Below are 17253 nucleotides of genomic sequence, written 5' to 3'. Positions count from 1 at the left end.
ACATCTGACATATTTAGCTACATAAAATCCTTGCAGGATAAAAATAAAATAATAATAATAATAATAATAATAATAATAATAATAATAATAATAAAGATTGTTATCTTCTAGGCAGAGAATTGAGGCACACAAAGGGTGAATCCAAAGTCACAGAAAAAGTCTGTGGATAGGATATTACCCTAATCGCTGGATTAGTCTCCTCTGCCTGTCTCCCCCAAGATACTAACAGCCATGATAGGAAAAAACGTATTTTCTTGGTAACGTGGTTGTTTTCCTTTGTAAATCTCTGTTGCACAGAATGTACTAAGCTTCAGGATAATCACTGAGCAAGGCAAGCAGGAGGCCAAGGGCAAAGCTGAGACAGTGACCTATATATTTTGGGATTCATCATATGCATCTAGTGATTCAGCGTGTTTGCAGGCATTTCAGAACAAGGAATCTGGTCGGAAGTATTCTGTTTCCATTCCTTCCTTTGGGAGGTTTAGTCAAGGGGATAGGAAACTTCTGCTACCCCTTCCAGTTTTAGTGGGAGACACAAAAGTCACAAAGATGGCTCTACTGGATGAGACTGGAAGGCAAACTTTCTGCCTACTATAGTGGCCAGTAATTGATGTTTAGGGAAACATGATAAAAAAAGGCATGTTCTTCCTATGGTATACCTTTCCATCTTCTAGCAATGGGTGGTGAGGGATTTTTGGATTTGTGGTTTACATCCAAGCTGTCACATTTAACAGGGCTCAGGAGACCTTTTTTTTCATGAATTACTCTACTTCTTTTTTATCCATTTTCCCTTTTGACCTTCACAACATCCTGTGTCAATGAGTTCCACTGCTTCATTCTGCAGTATGTGGAAAAACACTTCCTTTTGTGACTTTTTAATCCTGGGGCTTGATAATTTCCACTGGAGGCCTCTTGATTCCTTCTTTTCTAAGAAACTGCGAGTAGTTGTTCTGCTTGCCACAGATTCTTTAGATATCACATAGTTACTTGGGCTGTATTTTCTTCAGACTGAATGGCCTTAGACTCTGTCTGAAGAAAGCCTTCCATTATTTTGATAATTTTCTGTTCCTTTTCTAGTTCTGCTGTAATATTTATGAGTTGGAATGACCAGAAGTGCACTTAGTATTCAGGCTCTGAGTGCATCATGGATTCGTGTATTGGCTTAAACTATTTTCTGTTGTATTCTTTACTCCCTTTCTGGTAATTCTCAATTTTCTGTTTATTTTTTGACTAATGCTGGGGATTATGCATTCATGGATTCGTGTAACATTTTCTGAAAAGTATTTAGAGAGAAAGGAAGAACACTTCCTATGGTCTGTACGATCTAAAGACAAAACATACTAATTTAAACATAGACACAGAACATCAGTATGCTTTTTATGGCTTTAGCCTTATCATTAATTCCTGAAGCAAGTTCTCTCTCCTCATCATCCCAAAATCTGGAGGAATATCATAGTAATATTACATATCAAGAAAGTCACACATGGGGAATGCAAACAAAATGAATGTCTTTGTAGCCAAATAATTTCACTAGGAGGTCGGGAACATGAAGAAAATGTAGATTGGCTGTGGAGCTGAAGAGTTGTGGGTTCCTAGTCTTGCTTGGAGCTAAAAGAAACTCGCTGAATCACTGCATTTTACGTGTTGAGATTGGGCAAGGATTGAATAGAGTCATGAAGCAGGGCTTCCTTGGCTGTTGTGTAGGTCTCATCATTACCTCTCTTGTAGCCTTCTTAAAAGTTGTTGGAGGCATGTGGCAAAGTGCTGCAGTATACCCATGATGTCCTACATGTGGCTCTGAGGCAGCAAGTACAGAGCACTACATGCTTTTCCTTTGCCACAAGATACAGTGACTCATCAGCCAGGCAAGGACAGTGGAAGCAGAAAGACAACAGAAGTCACCTTTGTTTTCCTCTTCTGCCCTACTGAGTCCTGTTTCGGGGGATGGAGGATCTGTGCCATAGGTTTTCTCCTGGGGATATCATAGAATCATTTGAGTTAGAAGGGACCTTTAAAGGTCATCTAGTCCAACTCCTCTGCAGTGAACAGGGACACCTACAGCAAGATCAGGTTGCTCAGAGCCCTGTCCTGCTTGACCTTGAATGTCTTAAGGGGTGAGGCTCCCACCACCTCTCTGGGCAACCTGTTCCATTACCTCACCACTCTTACTGTGAAAAAATTTCTTCATAACATCCAGTCTAAATCTCTCATCTTTTAGTTTGAAGCCATTTCCCCTTCTCCTAGCCTGCTAAAGAGTATGTTCTCTTCTTTGTTACAGACACCCGTGAGATACTGAAAAGCCTCTCTCAGGTCTCCCCAGAGCCTTCTTTTCTCCAGGCTGAACAGCCCCAGCTCTCTTCACCTGTAAATAATTTGTCAGTGCCCTTTCACTTTCATTTCTTAGGAACATAGATGAGCATTTCCTGTGCTCAGCAGCAACCCCTGGCTACTTTACAAATGTCACACAATACAGCTGCCTGAGCTTTCTTGCAAGGTGTGGCACTGTTGCCATTAGAACATCCAGACTCCTTCTGTAGCTCTCCTGTAATTTGTGCGTCAAACCTGCAGTAAATCCACAACCCTTTTCACCATTAATAACTGTCTTGGGGGGAAAAAAAGGCATTAAACGAGAAGTCATTATTGCTCATCTGTATGTGTGTGGAGCTGTTCAGCTGGGATGCGTGCTCAGACAATGAACATTTGAAGTGCAGTAGACAAGCGTACCTGGCCAGACAGCAATTTTAACACGAGCTCTAAATTCCACTCTTGGTTATTATGGCGCTGCACCATCTCCATCTTGTGAATTGGGATGAGAGAGCAGAATCCAACCCTTAAAATAGCATTTGATAGCCCCATTTCTACCATGATGATTCATGCAAGAGACAGGGCAGCAATCATTACAAAGGAAATGTTGAGGTGCTGTTTGTGAACTGACAGTTCCTGCTAGCTTGAAATGCTGTCAGCAGAAGGGTTTCATTGACAGTGCCTGCAGCTGAAGAGATCTGAGGGAGACTGGCTGGTAGGAAAGGTTTTGTCACATTTGAGAAGAATTTTATCATAAAGAAATGAACAATTTGTAACAACAGTAAAGGTACAAAAAGAACTATTGGCCCAGCAGCAGGAAGCTCACAGTCTTTCTTCACAGCACCCGAGTCACCTATAGCTCCTCAGTCCCCACAGCCAGATCTGCAGCTGCACTCAAGCTGAAGACCTGAGGTGAATTCACACTGGTGTCTTGTTCAGGGAAGGATATTGATGTCATCAGACACTCTGGGCCACATCCATCTTTAGTGTGACAGTGCTGGACTTACATCAGGAATAATTTTGGCACAAATATCTGCGCTGGCTTTCACAGCAACAAAACTGACTTTCCTTCTGAAGAGTGGTAAAATAAATCAGGTCAAAAAAAACTAAACACCACGTAAAACCCTTGATCCCGGTTAGGAGTTTTGCCTGCTCAGTTACAGGGTTTGGCTGGCTGTGGTAATCGTGGAGTGGTTATTATGTACTCCAGACATTGCATAACTGCCCATTTAATTTACTGTGAATGTTATTCAAAGCTGAGGATTTAATTCTTTTGAATGTTAAAGCATATAGCTCAGTTAACCTCTTCTTCATAAGTCACTTTATATTATTTCCACAGAATATTATTTTCCACAGTATATTTCCACTGTGTGTTATTTCCATGGAGTTACAATATTATTATTTTTTTCTGTTTTAAATAACAAGTTTGGTAGTTCTTTTTTCTCAGCTATTATTTGTCTTTTCAACATGCTTATGATGTGCGTGTACACCCTCAACCAGTGTGAAATTTCCTGTCTACCACCACCTCTTCAAAAATCTCCAGGAATCACGTTAGTTCTTTACAATATAGTCAAGGCTGGTAAAAATCAATCATGACAAATTTTATTCCACATTCATTTGATTATTATCTGGTTATCAGAGTTTCAAATAACAGTTTAAAAAAGTTCTTTTATAAGAAATCCTTTCTTTTTCTAAAAGTTACTTGGATATTTTCCTTATATACTTTAAAAAAATTCACTCTGTCCCCATTCGTCAACGTTTTGTTTTCTTGCATGCTCTGTAGGGTCACTTTCTTTGCTTTTGCAGTTCACTCAGCTGAGTTCTGGCCACTGGATCAAGAAGTGTAAAGATGCATAGTTGCAGCACAGATCATTTCTTTTTCCAAGGGGTTTGTTTACTGTACCATTGCCTCTTTGCTCTTAACTCACAGTGGTACAGATTCTACATCAAAGAACAGCACCAGAAGGTAAACTGTCTTTACTTTAGAAGTAGACAGATGGCTTGTAGTGCTGTCCCTACTGGGATCTGAAGGTCAAACAGGATTGCTTCTTACCTCTGCTAGTCTGTTCCAACTCTTGAGTTTCATTAAAAAATTATGTTCATTATTCAAAAGAAGGAATTTGGTTCAATTAAGAAGGAATTAAGTTCTGTTATCTGTATCGCGTGGCAGTTTAGCTGTTACTACCACTAGGAACTTTCTTGCCACTGAAGTCATTTAAATGGCTTCTGAATACGTGGAAGTGGTAGATCTGTTAGGAAAGCAAGTATTTACATAGAATTTACTGAGAAATATAATCTGCCATCATTTTCAAAGGAAGGAAACAAGCCACATTCAAGAACAGCAATAGAAACTATTTCAGTGATATTGAAAAAGTTTGGTTTGAACTCGTCTGGATTTCATAATGGTTGAGATGACTGTGATTTCCTCTGTTCAAGTGTCCTGTTAGGATTTGTTGAGGAACTCTTTTTATTTCAATGATATTTATGTTTCTTAAACACTTTGTAAAGAAAGAAGAATGGCTTGGTTTTGCTAATGCCCATAATACCTGGAATATTATTCTATCAGCATTTGTCTCCTTCTTTTTTTGCCAGAGCAATTTTAATATTGTAAACTACATCCCTTTAAAGCCTGTCTGCTCGAACTGAGTGACTATTGCAGCTAAGATTACTTCAAATAACTAAGTCAGCAGAAGTAACACCAACACGCTTTATGAACTTGCCAAACTGTTTGTTAAAGTAAGGCAATGTTTTATTTCAACATACTTAAAATGAAACACTGTATTTTTTCTCTCGTAAATCTGTTAATTTATTTTTTTTTAAATATTGTTTTATTTTGTTTGGTTGATTTTTTTTTTAAGTGTTTAATTTTGAAACAAAATACTGTGGAATCTTTTATTTTTTGACTGAATTAAATACTGTTTTGACAGTCTTTTTGACTAAAAAAAGTCTTTTTGGCTAACCTGTAATTAAATTTGGATTTTTTTTTCACTTTTTTGTTTTCAGAATTACCATAAGAAAATAAGTGGTTGTCAAACTTCCACTCTTTCTGTTGCCATTGTCACGTAAAATGGATTCCTTGAAAATAAAATAGAGTATCTTGTGTAGATTGATTTTTTTTCTTCCAGTTACCAGCAGAATTGAATGCTTAGCAGTTACATACCCATCCTTCATCTCCAAATGCATTGCCTGAACCTAAATGTTGAACTGATTGAAAACCTCTGCACAAACACAGCTTAGCATGTCAGATTGTGGAAAGGAGGAGGGAATGGGCCTACAGCCCTGTCACCTCTCACAGTAAGCCCAGTCCTGAAATTGGTGCAACTGTTGTGTGAAGACTGAAAAACTGTTAATGAAGGCACTGACTTGTCTGTTCTTGAATCAAGCCTTCAAATCAGTTTTAGTGCCAACTAGTGCCAAGAAAAGAACTTTGACTATTCCAAAGCACTGCCCAAGCTGTTTCTTCCAGAGCTCAAACAAACTGAAAAGAATTTCTGAGAAACAGCAGAAGGAGAATTCTGGGTAATGATGGCTGAATAACTACGCTCAGCATCCTGCTTTCCATCAGAACCCCTATGTATGGTACAGTATAGTGGATATTTACATTTCAATACTCAGCATGCTTCCTCTACTTTTTCAGAGCTGTCTTGATTGAGCCCTGGAGCTGCCCAAAGAGGGTTTAAGCTTTACTGGGCATGCAAGTATGGTTTGAAACAGAGGTGTTTGGTTTATTCCCTTGTCCCCAGACTGTCAGCAATGTTACAGTATAACTCCTTTGCTAAGTGAGTAACCGAAGATGACCTGACAAATTTTGTCTGGAAAGCCATGGCGCAATAACACTACTTGAAGTTACTTAATTTATCATAAAGAAATGTGACTTCATGCGACAGATATGAGTTGATGCTTTAATAATATATGCTGCTAGATGCAAAACAGTGAAATATCTCTACTGTCATGCTCTTCGTTCCATTGAAAAAAATGCATACTTCTGTGAGAGTGACCTGTTTGTTTATCAAGGTATTAGCAAACTAACTAACAATGGAGAAAGAACACATAAGGCTAAGCAATAGCATATTGATTGGCCGAGGTTAACAAACTTGCACAAAGAACATGATAGTTTCTTAAAGATGCATGTAAATGATTGTTGTAGTAGGCGTCTTGTAACACTTTTCAAACAACGTGACTGACTTGTATGTTTTCTAAGTAGTCAGTGATGCAATGTGTGTCAATATGCATTTGTCACTGATTGGACTGATTAATTCTGTGTTATAGAAGCACTCGTGTTACATATTGGCCTAGGCAGTGTATTCCTCTAGGAAAAAAGCACATCTGTCCTGAGGAATTTATGACCTGGGATGCCAAATTTAATACTGTAAACAAATGAAATGGCATTAAGATGGCATTAGATCAACGTGGAGAGAAATGTACAAACCCATGAATTCTATGCCATCTCAATTGAAATGAGTTCAAATTATGTAATGTTTTAAGGATATTTTACTTTAAAAAAATAAAGCAAATTCTTCAAATATGCATCCATAAAGAATCACAAGCCATTGCTCCCTGAAACAGCTCAGACAAGTCAGAACCAGCACAGAACTCCAAGGGGGTGTATAGGTTGCATGGGGAATAACCTGAGACACTATAAAGTTAGTTTTACGCACATGGATGAAAAATATATAAGATAAATACAGCTGTGATGGTTCTATAAATAGTTCTTTTAATAAAAGCCTGCTTTAGTTTGATGAGTATGGAACCCTTTTATGCTATTACTATGTATAGACAATATTAAAGAAGATGAATCTCTCCTACATCCAGTAGTCATAGTGTCCTATGTGAAAGACAGATAACTGTGAGAACTAATCTGGGACTGAAGATTTCTGATGACACCGTGGTATAGGTTAGGAATGGGAAGGGAAGCCAGACTAAAAAATAGAGAATTCCCTGTTGGATGTTGCTCAGAGGGAGCAGACATACAGGATGTTGGGACTGAATCCCAAATATTTTTAAGCAAAGGGAAAGGTTCTCATTGACTTAACTGGTCACTAGATTAGGATTCTAAAAGATTTTAAGAACAGGAAGAGAGATAAGCATGTCATTATATTCATTAGATTCCCTTTATCAGTTACTGAAATTTCTTAAACTTCTGTGCATCAGTTACACTTTTTTTTTAAATGGCTGTTCTACGATTTGTCTTTCTCAGTGCCTATCTGTTTGATCCATTAAAATTTCAAGGAAGTTGATTATTTCACATAAGCACAATACAAAGCTCAGCGAGACTTTTATGCTGGCCACTGCACTGCAGCACAGCTCACATGCTGCTATTCTATTTTGGACATAATGCTCAATAAGTAAGAAGGGAAACAATGTTTAAGGGATCTCATGCAAGGGAATGAGAAGTCAATGAATGCTATATTCCTCAGATTAGAAGTGGTTAACATTTAACATTGAGGTGGACCATTATTTCACTGAAATAACCTGTGTGTTGAAATAAAATAGAATAAAAATGTAGATATTTAAAAGACAAGATATCTTCTTCTTTCTGAATATGTTTTCAGATTTTAATAGCAAAGTCTACATTTATTTTTATTTTTTAATATACATTTATTTACATATAATTCTACCAGTAGTCCAGAGCAGCCCTGTGGAGAAGGACCTGGGGGGTCCTGGTGGATGAGAAGCTGGACATGAGCCAGCAGTGTGTGCTTGCAGCCTGGAAAGCCAACTATATCCTAGGCTGCATTAAAAAAGAGATGGCCAGCAGGGAGAGGGAGGTGATTGTCTCCCTCTACTCAGCTCTTGTGAGGCCCCATCTGGGGTACTGCATCCAAGCCTGGGGCCCCCAGTACAGGAAAGGCATGGAGCTCTTCGAGTGGGTCCGGAGGAGGGCCACTAAGATGATCAGAGGGCTGCAGCACCTCTACGATGAGGAAAGATTGAAAGAACTGAGCTTGTTTAGCTTGGAGAAGAGAAGGCTCTGGGAAAGACCTCATTGTGGCCTTCCAGTTCCTCGAAGGGAGCATGTAAACAGGAGGGGGAACGGCTGTTTATGAGGGTGGATAGCGATAGGACAAGGGGGAATGGTTTAAACCTGAGATGGGAGAGGTTTAGGTTAGATATTAGGAGGAAGTTTTTCACTCAGAGGGTGGTGAAGCACTGGAACAGGTTGCCCAAGGAGGCTGTGGATGCCCCATCCCTGGAAGCATTCAAGGCCAGGCTGGATGTGGCTCTGGGCAGCCTGGTCTGGTGGTTGGCGACCCTGCACATAGCAGGGGGGTTGAAACTTGATGATCATTGTGGTCCTTTTCAACCCAGGCCATTCTATGATCCTATGATTCTGTGTATAAGAGAAACCCCAGATCTCCATACCTAATCATTATTTTTAATACTTTCAAGAACTTAGTTTATCCACTTTAAATACTTGCAGAGATTCTATTCAATAGTTAAGAAATTCCACATTTTACTTCAAATGATAAGGCAAAAATTTCTGAAAAAGGCAGATAATGTGGTCTTCGTGGTGTATAAGCTTGTCAGGAGTAAAACCAATTGGTTGTCAAACGTTCATCAATGTTCGCTTGTCTCCATGGAATGCTCTTCTGTAAGAAACAAAATGTTTGGAGTTCTGAACATAATGGCACCATTTCACTTCTCCACAAAACACACCGTGTTTCTGCTTTGCAGTGCAATTTGAGACAGCACTGTACACTACATGATTAATGATTTATTTTAAATTGTTTTAAATTTGCTTCTGATGCTCCAGACAGTGAAATGTGTTCTTCTAAATTTAATCATCTTTTAGGTGGAACCTTCCTGCTGCTGTCCTTTTTAATGGGAGATGAAATTTCTTTAGTCCCGTTTCCCGTATGAACTTTTTCTAATAACATGGAAGTACTCAGTGCCTGTAAAGCCAAGTTGTCCCTTTATGATGAGAATTATTTGTGGAGATGCTGTAGCAGAAGCTCCACACTTCTTAGTGCAGCTGAAGCTTTCTCTGATGCCATCTCTTCTCTTCATTTTGAGTTTCATATAATTTGCAACAATCCTTTTTCTAGAACTGTGTGTCCGTGTATTTACGTTTGAATTGAAAGTTAAATGACATATGTGACTGATAAAATTGGGGATTCTTTTCTGCAAATACGTGGAAGTCATTCTTTTAACTTCAGCAAAGTTTCTCTGCTTCGAATCAGTGTACAGAAGAGTAGAAATGCCCTATGCACGCTGGCTCACGCTGTTCTGCTATATAAAGTAGGTGTTTTGCTGTGTTTTTCTGTTTGTTTGTTTGTTTTTGTGTATGTGTTCGTTTGTTTTTACCCTAAATAAAAACTTAAAGGATGGCAATTATAAAGAAACGGATCAATACTTTGTTATAACAGCACTTACTTTCCAGAGCTGGTAACTTTTTTTTATTTCTAATTGAGATCATTTAGCTCTTCTGAAAATTGATCATTATCATTTGCCATCTATTCACACAAGGCTGATTTGCAGACTTATAATATTAAGTATCTGGAGTTTCTATTGATTTTGTGTCTGAAAATCACACGTATTTTATTTAGCTGCTAACTGAAGCTGAGCCATTAGCTTAAAGACCTCTAGTTAGAAATTCTGACTTTGACTTTTAAATACAAAAGATTTAAGTACAACTGCAGTAAAAAAGGATAAAGCGGGGTACCTTGGGTAATCTCACTGTGTGTCTAAATGTTTCTTTCTGAACACTTTCAGTCACTTTCCTGAAGTATTTTAAACAGATACACGTCAGGTTACACAAAATGCAACAACAAAAAAGATCAGGAATACTTTCTAAGGCGGAAAACTCATTGTGAAAGTTTGAAAACATCAACATATTTGAACATAAGTTGGAAGAGAATGGATTTATATGATACAGATGCTGCTCTGGAGGCTTATTAATATGGCATTAATGTCCCAAGATGTTCTTCTTTGCCACAGTTTACATACAAACCTTTCAAATAGATCTGTACGTGTTTCCTAAATATTGAAATGTGAAGGCAAACGTTCTCAGGAACAAACATGTCGAACAAAGTATGTCGTCTTGAGTATCTGCTTTTAGAAATAATGAAATAATTTACTTTAAAAGGCTGACCTCCGTGTGTTTCAGATGGTTATTTGCTGAATAGTGAATGTGTATTTTAAGTCTTCTTTAATTTGAACTGTGTGCTTCAGATACATAAAGTTGTTAAGTGGAAAGACTTTTGCAGCATTCAGGCTGAAATAATTCAATTGATACATGCAAAAATTAGTGTCTCCCATGTCAGCATATACAATGTTCATGATACAGTAGCTGTATGTTTTATGGAGTAGAATTAACCACTGTAGTGAGGGAGACATTTAACCCGAGAGAGAGAAAGAAAATAGCTGGTGACATGACCCGATCCTGCAGTCAGATACTTACGCTTGACTGCATAAGCAGTTGTTCCTGCTCACTTAAGTGAAGCTATATAATGACATATGGAGAAGCCTTTATCAGGATACTGGAGTTTGTCTCTCTTCTTCAGATAGTTACCTATTTCTTCTTTCCATCTTTACACGTATTAGTCTTTACATCAATCCTCTGCAGTAAAAAGATGCTGTTATCCTTGTAGTCAGGTAATACTTTACAGTTGAAAAACTAAGAAACAGGAAGGCTTAGGAGGGGAAGAAGGAGAGTTCATCTTACATCTGAAAATCTGCTGTAAGACGATCATCTGAGCTTGCACCACACTTCACAGAGCTTAGGCACACATTTCATCCTGTGTCAGGCAGTATGAACGTCGTGGATGGGATGGTCTCTCTTCCTTGACATTGAAGAAGAGCCTAACTGACTTTTGTAGGCTAGACACTGAAATTTTCAAGGGGTTTTACATAGTTGAGCAGAATCCTTCTGAAGTGACTGCTCGAAGTTTGCAGGGAAAATTCTGTGGCATGGAGTCTTGTCTCTTGTTCTTCCCCTTGGATGCTCTGCTCTGTCTTAAGAATGGCCACCTTAAGTGATGCTCCTGTCACTGACATTTAGTGTTTCCTGAAACTGTCTGTGGCTGCAACTATGCAAATTTAATTGAGGATTTAATAATAGTCTAACCATTTGTGTGGGGGAGAAGGACACGTAGATTTTGTTTTTCTCCTTAAAGCTAGATATTCTTAAAATGATTTATCTGGTGGTTCTTCAGCTTGAAGAACTAGCTGGTCTGGTGTTTCCAGTTTTCCAGAAAGTTCAAAAGCTTAATAGCTATTCAGCTACTGACTGTTACATTTCTGGTTTACATATGGGCTAAAGGAATGGATTTTTTCAAAAGAACTAGGTATTAGTCCTGCCCTACATGTGCTGAAAGGGTGCCACGTAACTTCAAAGAGGGAAACACTAATTCATTGTCAGTAAGGACTCTCAGATGTTCACTGCTTCTGATTTGTGCATGTAAGCTCGGTACCAGTGCGATGATGAGTTTAAGATGTTATGGGGTTTGGGAAAGACCATTTAGTGTGTTTGCTTTTTCAATATAGATACAGTGATTGGGCCTGTAATATATGAAGAAATGTATCCCACTGTAGTGTGTTCTCTTCTTTTGAGGAAATAAACTATACTGATGTAAATAACAGTATTTTATACTACCTAGCTACATTTAGCTAACATAATTACACATCTTTTGCAAACCACACACTCAGGTTTAGCAAATAGTCAATCCACTGTAGTTTTCCATGCTACCTTTGCAACAAGAGATTTTTAGGCTATCATGTATCTGGTTTGAAACCAAGTATTATTTTTAAAACAAACAAGGATAACTGTCTTTGTTAAGTACAGTATGCCTGATCTAAAGCCCACTGCAGTTATTTCCCTTAATTCTCCTGGGCTTTGGATAAGGCTGTAGGTTCTGTAAGTTTTAAGAAACACTCTGTTCAGAAGTGTTGAGTAAAATATCTCACAAGTACTCATATTTTTTTGCTGTAGCTTCCTTTTTTTTTGACACTTGGAACAATTTCATAGATATTCTCTACAAAAATAGATCACCATCAGGAGGAGATTAAGAATAAGAAGTTTCACTTCAAGAAGTGAGTGTTTTTAGAAAGCTGTGAACACCTTAAGGTAATGTCAGAACGTGGAAACTATCTTGCAATCTGAACCACTGTGGTCACTAAAGTTACCTGCTATAATTAACTTAGCGAAGTGAGTTGAAATGCTTATTCATTTGGACACTTCACATAAACTGACATACGCATCAATGTAAATAGACAAAATAACTTTGCATTCTGTTTTCATACTGATCTCAGTGTTGCAAAACTGCTGCACTGCAGTGTGTTTTATATTCCATTTTGCATCTGCAAAGTCATATCCTTTATTAAAGACTAATCACTTGCCAATTTGATCTGAAGAACATACAAGAACAAACGGGCATCTGGGAAGAAATTATATGAATTGACTTAGAGTAACCAAATAAATCCCCAAAATAATAGAGGAGTCATCTGTGTATTAAAATTATCTGTGGCCTGAAATCATGCACGTCTTGACTATGGAAAAACATATCCTAAAAAAACATCAAGCAGCATGTATAGTTATCATGTGCTCTCCTATCTTAATTCCAGTGTCTGTCGATATATGCCTGTCAATGCACGTGTAAGATCTCTGTAATAGCGATCATGAAGCGTCACCGAGCGGGACATTTGGGGTCCATATCATCATTCAGATTCAGTGAAAATTCATAACGCTGTAGCGTGGTCACTGTTAGTTTTAGTAGGTTTCTTTCAGATGTATTCCAAAGAGAATAGCTGAAGCACTGAAGTGGTGTGACCCAAGCACAGAAAAATATTGTGGTGGCAGAGCAAAAAGCAGCAGCAGAGGAAGCAGCAGTTAACATTTTGCTAACCCAGTTGCTCAGCCTAGTGAAGTCTGAATGGCAGAGTTCCCCTGTAATAGCACCCATGTGTGATGTACATTAGTATTGCTGAGTGGTTTAGCCAGTGTGCTATTTCAGAGAAAGCTAGCAAGGATCTCTCTTAGCAACCAAGGGTGCAGTTTCACATTACACCTAATACAGTGTGACTGCAGGCTGCTAAGAATATGAGCAGTCCCCATCCATTACCCACAGCTGTAACTTCCCACACTCTTCCTTCCTCTTAGTCTAATGATTGTGTGGCCATAGGGCAAAATGGTTCAGTTTCTCATCTGAGTGAAAACAAATCTTTATCTTTCTTTCTCGTTTTCTTTCTTTTTTTTTTTCTTTTTTCCTGTGGTGGATGGATATTTGTCAGATCAGCAATCCAAGCCAATTCCATTTGCAGCTGTGTGACTACAGGATCCGGTGTAAATGCAGGGGTGGGAACTTACAGCTGGGCCAGGAAGATTGCTTGAAGTGGTCCCAGATGACATGCCAGATCTACCAGTTCAGGGAGGAATCAAGTTCAAACCTAGCCCGCAGCTATACCACAATCAGGAGCTATCATTAGATGACATCAGATAAAGCTGTATTGTACTCAAGTTTAAGGTCAATATTATACTCTCTTCAGCACATTTCCGCATCAGGCTACTACATGCTTGTAGTGCTACATGCCTATTTGTTTCCAGAGAATGTTCTCACATGAGAAGGCTTGTTATCAAATTCTTAATCCCCAAAAGGGACTGAAACACAGGCTTACTGCCTTTTTGAATCAGGGTTCCAGTAATATTGTTTGCTTGGCTACTCTGATTCATCTGTGATCAGTGAGTCACAGTGGCTTTGAGAAGTGGATATTTTTCACATGATCCAATTTTCCTTCTTTTTAAAATGCAAAATAATTGAGATCATTGAAAAGACCTTATAATCCTTTCAAATAAGACTAGCTGTTGGATCAACTGGATTTAAGATCTCATGCAATGCTTCTGTTTCAGTATGAAGTTTGAAATATGACCTGAGCATGGTAGATTTCTTCTTAGTGCTGTATGAAATTCTTGAGGATGACAACTTAATTCTAAGAAAGGACAGAATATTTTTCCAAATTCAGAACAAAGATGGCAAAACAGAAACATAGAACTATGCAGGCAAAGGATCAAACTGGATATCTAGTAGGAAGAAGGGAATATTCCCTACTTTATAACTGGAAGGATGTAGGAGAATAGAAATTTACAGAGGAAGCCTGTGGGAGAGGCAAGAATGGAAGCCAGGCATTCTGAATGCTAGCCCAGAGGTTCATCTTTCCATTTCACTTGGAGGGTAGAGGGGGGGTGAAAGCACAGGAAACAATCTTCAGTTTTAAGATTCTGCAATTTCAAATTATTTCCCTTTCCATAAAAGCCAAGAGCTTCTGATTTATTTATTTATTTATTTATTTTTTTAAGCCAGTAATATCTGGAAATCTTTCTTCTGGCCTACTGAATATTTAGTTACTTGCATGAAGTGAAACAGTTTCAGCAGGAAAGCCTGATCTCTGATTGCCTCTTTCTGCCTCTTTGCTCATAAAAGTCTTGCTTTCAGGGTCTCTTGGGCCCTATCGCTATTCACCACCTCTGAGGCTGTATTTAGAAATGTGACTGTGGAGTCATGATCATATGGCACTGACCATTACACAATACACTTGACAAGTATTGTCCTGATGTAAATCAGAGGTAGCGTGAGCTTGGGACTTTTATATCTCACATTCCATGTCAGAGTCTCCCATCACTATACATAGAATCATAGAATCATAGAATCATAGAATCAGGATGGAAAGGACCTACAAGATCATGTAGTCCAACTGTCCTCCCACTACCATTGCTACCACAAGCCACCAAACTATATCTCATAGCTCCTCATCCAGACACCTCTTGAACACTGCCAGGGATGGCGACTCCACCACCTCCCTGGGCAGCCATTCCGGTGCCTGACCACTCTCTGAGAGAAAAAGTTCTTCCTTGTGTCTAACCTAAACCTCCTCTGGTACAACTTGTGGCCATTTCCTTGGGTACTGTTTGTTGCCTGGGAAAAGAGGCCAAAGGCCTCCTCATCACAACCTCCCTTCAGGAAGTTGTAGAGTGCAATGAGGTCTCCCCTGAGCCTCCTCTTCTCCAGACTGAACAATCCCAGCTCCCTCAGCTGCTCCTCGTAAGACTTGTGCTCCAGACCATATGCTCCTCTAACGTAAATGAATCTGTGCCTCTCCTTTCATTGAGAGATGTCATCCTTGGCAAAACTAAGAGCAACCTCAGCTGCCCCAGTTGGGACTGTGAAAGTGGTTTCAGAGGAGAGTTTTGGATATACTATTTTAAAATGAGAAACTTAAGTTGGAAGATGCCCAATGAGCAACGACAATAAGCATCTCTTTTCTTTTAATAAAAGAATACTGATGCTGCGTGTAGGTCATGCAGAGACAGAGAGTTGTCTAATTGATCAGAGTAAGGAGCTGTGCAGAATCCACATCCTGCCTGAGATGTGCAGAGAGCAAAAGACTGCACCCTATTCCTGTTGTGTGTTCTTCAAGCAGAGAGTTGCCATTTAAGTGTTCCTTCACTTCAAAGGAATCATAGCTGTTTAGGAGTGTGAAATAGCTGTGAACAAGAAAGGTATGCGATACAAATTGTTCTATGCAGAAATCAATTTTAGCTTGTCACTGCCTCTGAATGTTGTCCTTCTACAATTGCTGTTTGTGCCATCCCACAACAAAACACCTAAAATTATGTATTTTTACACTTCCTCTGTGGCTGAATCCTGCCACTGACTTCAGCTGGAGTAATTTTGAATTCATGAGTGCATTTCAGATGTTAGGGTACCACCAAGTGTTGTGGAAGTGGATCACTGCTCAGGTGGGAGCTTTACGGAGGAGATGGGATGATTTGCAGATGTCATTGCTCCCTGTCTTCTATTCAGGGGACTGCACTGAAAAAACTATCCTATTTGTCCTCCTACCCTTTCACCCCCTGGCCAAAAACATACCCAGAGATCTTCACACAGCATTGCACAGTGCCTGTGCTATCGGACATGGTTGCTGCAGGGTGAAAGAAAACAGAAAATAACAAAAGTAAGCCCCATTACTGAAAGAGACTTTGACGAGTTAGCACCATTCACATATCAAAAAGGCAGATCTCCAACATCTTCCACAGAAGCAAGGATTTATATGGTTAAATCTAATGGAAGTATTTAATGAGCCAGATCGCTGGCCTAAAACAGCAAGAAGGGTGGAAAATCTCACAGTGAGGAACAAAGCTGCAAAATAAATCAAGATTTGATGAAGAATAAAACCAGCAGTGAATTGTGGAGAAAAATAATGAAAGAAAAGTAAGAGAGAGTGAGGAGAAGAAGTTCATGGGAGTTGTGAAGAAGGGAGTTCCTTTAAGCTTCAGGCAAAACATTAACTTCATGCAACTGGAAACAAATCCAGCAATCACTGTAGATGATGCCCAGAAAACTGCCAACACATTTCTACTATGAAGATGGTGCTCTTCAAAATGGACAGGATTCTGAAGAAGACTGTAGACTCTTTGGGGAGGAGGAGGTGAAGCAGCTGTTTTTCAATATCCATCACCGGCTACTTTAAGGAAAAAGGAAGAAGTGAACAGTACTGAGGCCTGCTTTAGAGCAGTAAATACAAAGTACAGGGTTTTCCTTTCAAATACCTTCTTATGTATCAAGGACACATCATAAAAACGAAGAGATTAAATCTCTGAAGAAGTGATTGCGGTTGGAGAGCAGTCTAGAAATACAACCTGAGTCCTATGTAAAACTGGAAGTACACCACCATGATATCAGATAGCAAACTGTTGTGGCCAACATAAAGATGAAATTAAAGGGTAGGGGTAAGACAGCAAATACATCAAAATGTGAGTATTCAACAGGATTTGATTAGCAGTTAAAAATAATGTGAAGGAAAGAGTAAGAAATGAAAGGTGGAACATCACTGAAAATAATCGAAGTGAATTTAAACTCCTGGAAATAGTTATGTAAAAAGAAAAAAAGTGTGTCCTGAGGCTGAAAGAAAAACCCAGGGGAAAAGAAGATACAGGTGTGGCACAGAGGTGAGCCA

At 39.0% G+C, this 17253-nt stretch overlaps 1 long non-coding RNA gene across 1 annotated transcript in view; it reads left to right on the top strand.

Moving 5' to 3' along the window:
* Positions 1 to 17253, top strand: part of LOC112531764 — a 165432-nt gene that overhangs the window by 668 nt on the left and 147511 nt on the right. The window lies entirely within an intron of this gene.

This window comes from Gallus gallus, chromosome 2 (genome assembly GCF_016699485.2).
Source record: "Gallus gallus isolate bGalGal1 chromosome 2, bGalGal1.mat.broiler.GRCg7b, whole genome shotgun sequence".
NCBI lineage: Eukaryota > Metazoa > Chordata > Aves > Galliformes > Phasianidae > Gallus > Gallus gallus.
The sequence above is the reverse complement of the archived record's forward strand: the minus strand, read 5'-3'. Positions and strand labels throughout refer to the sequence as shown.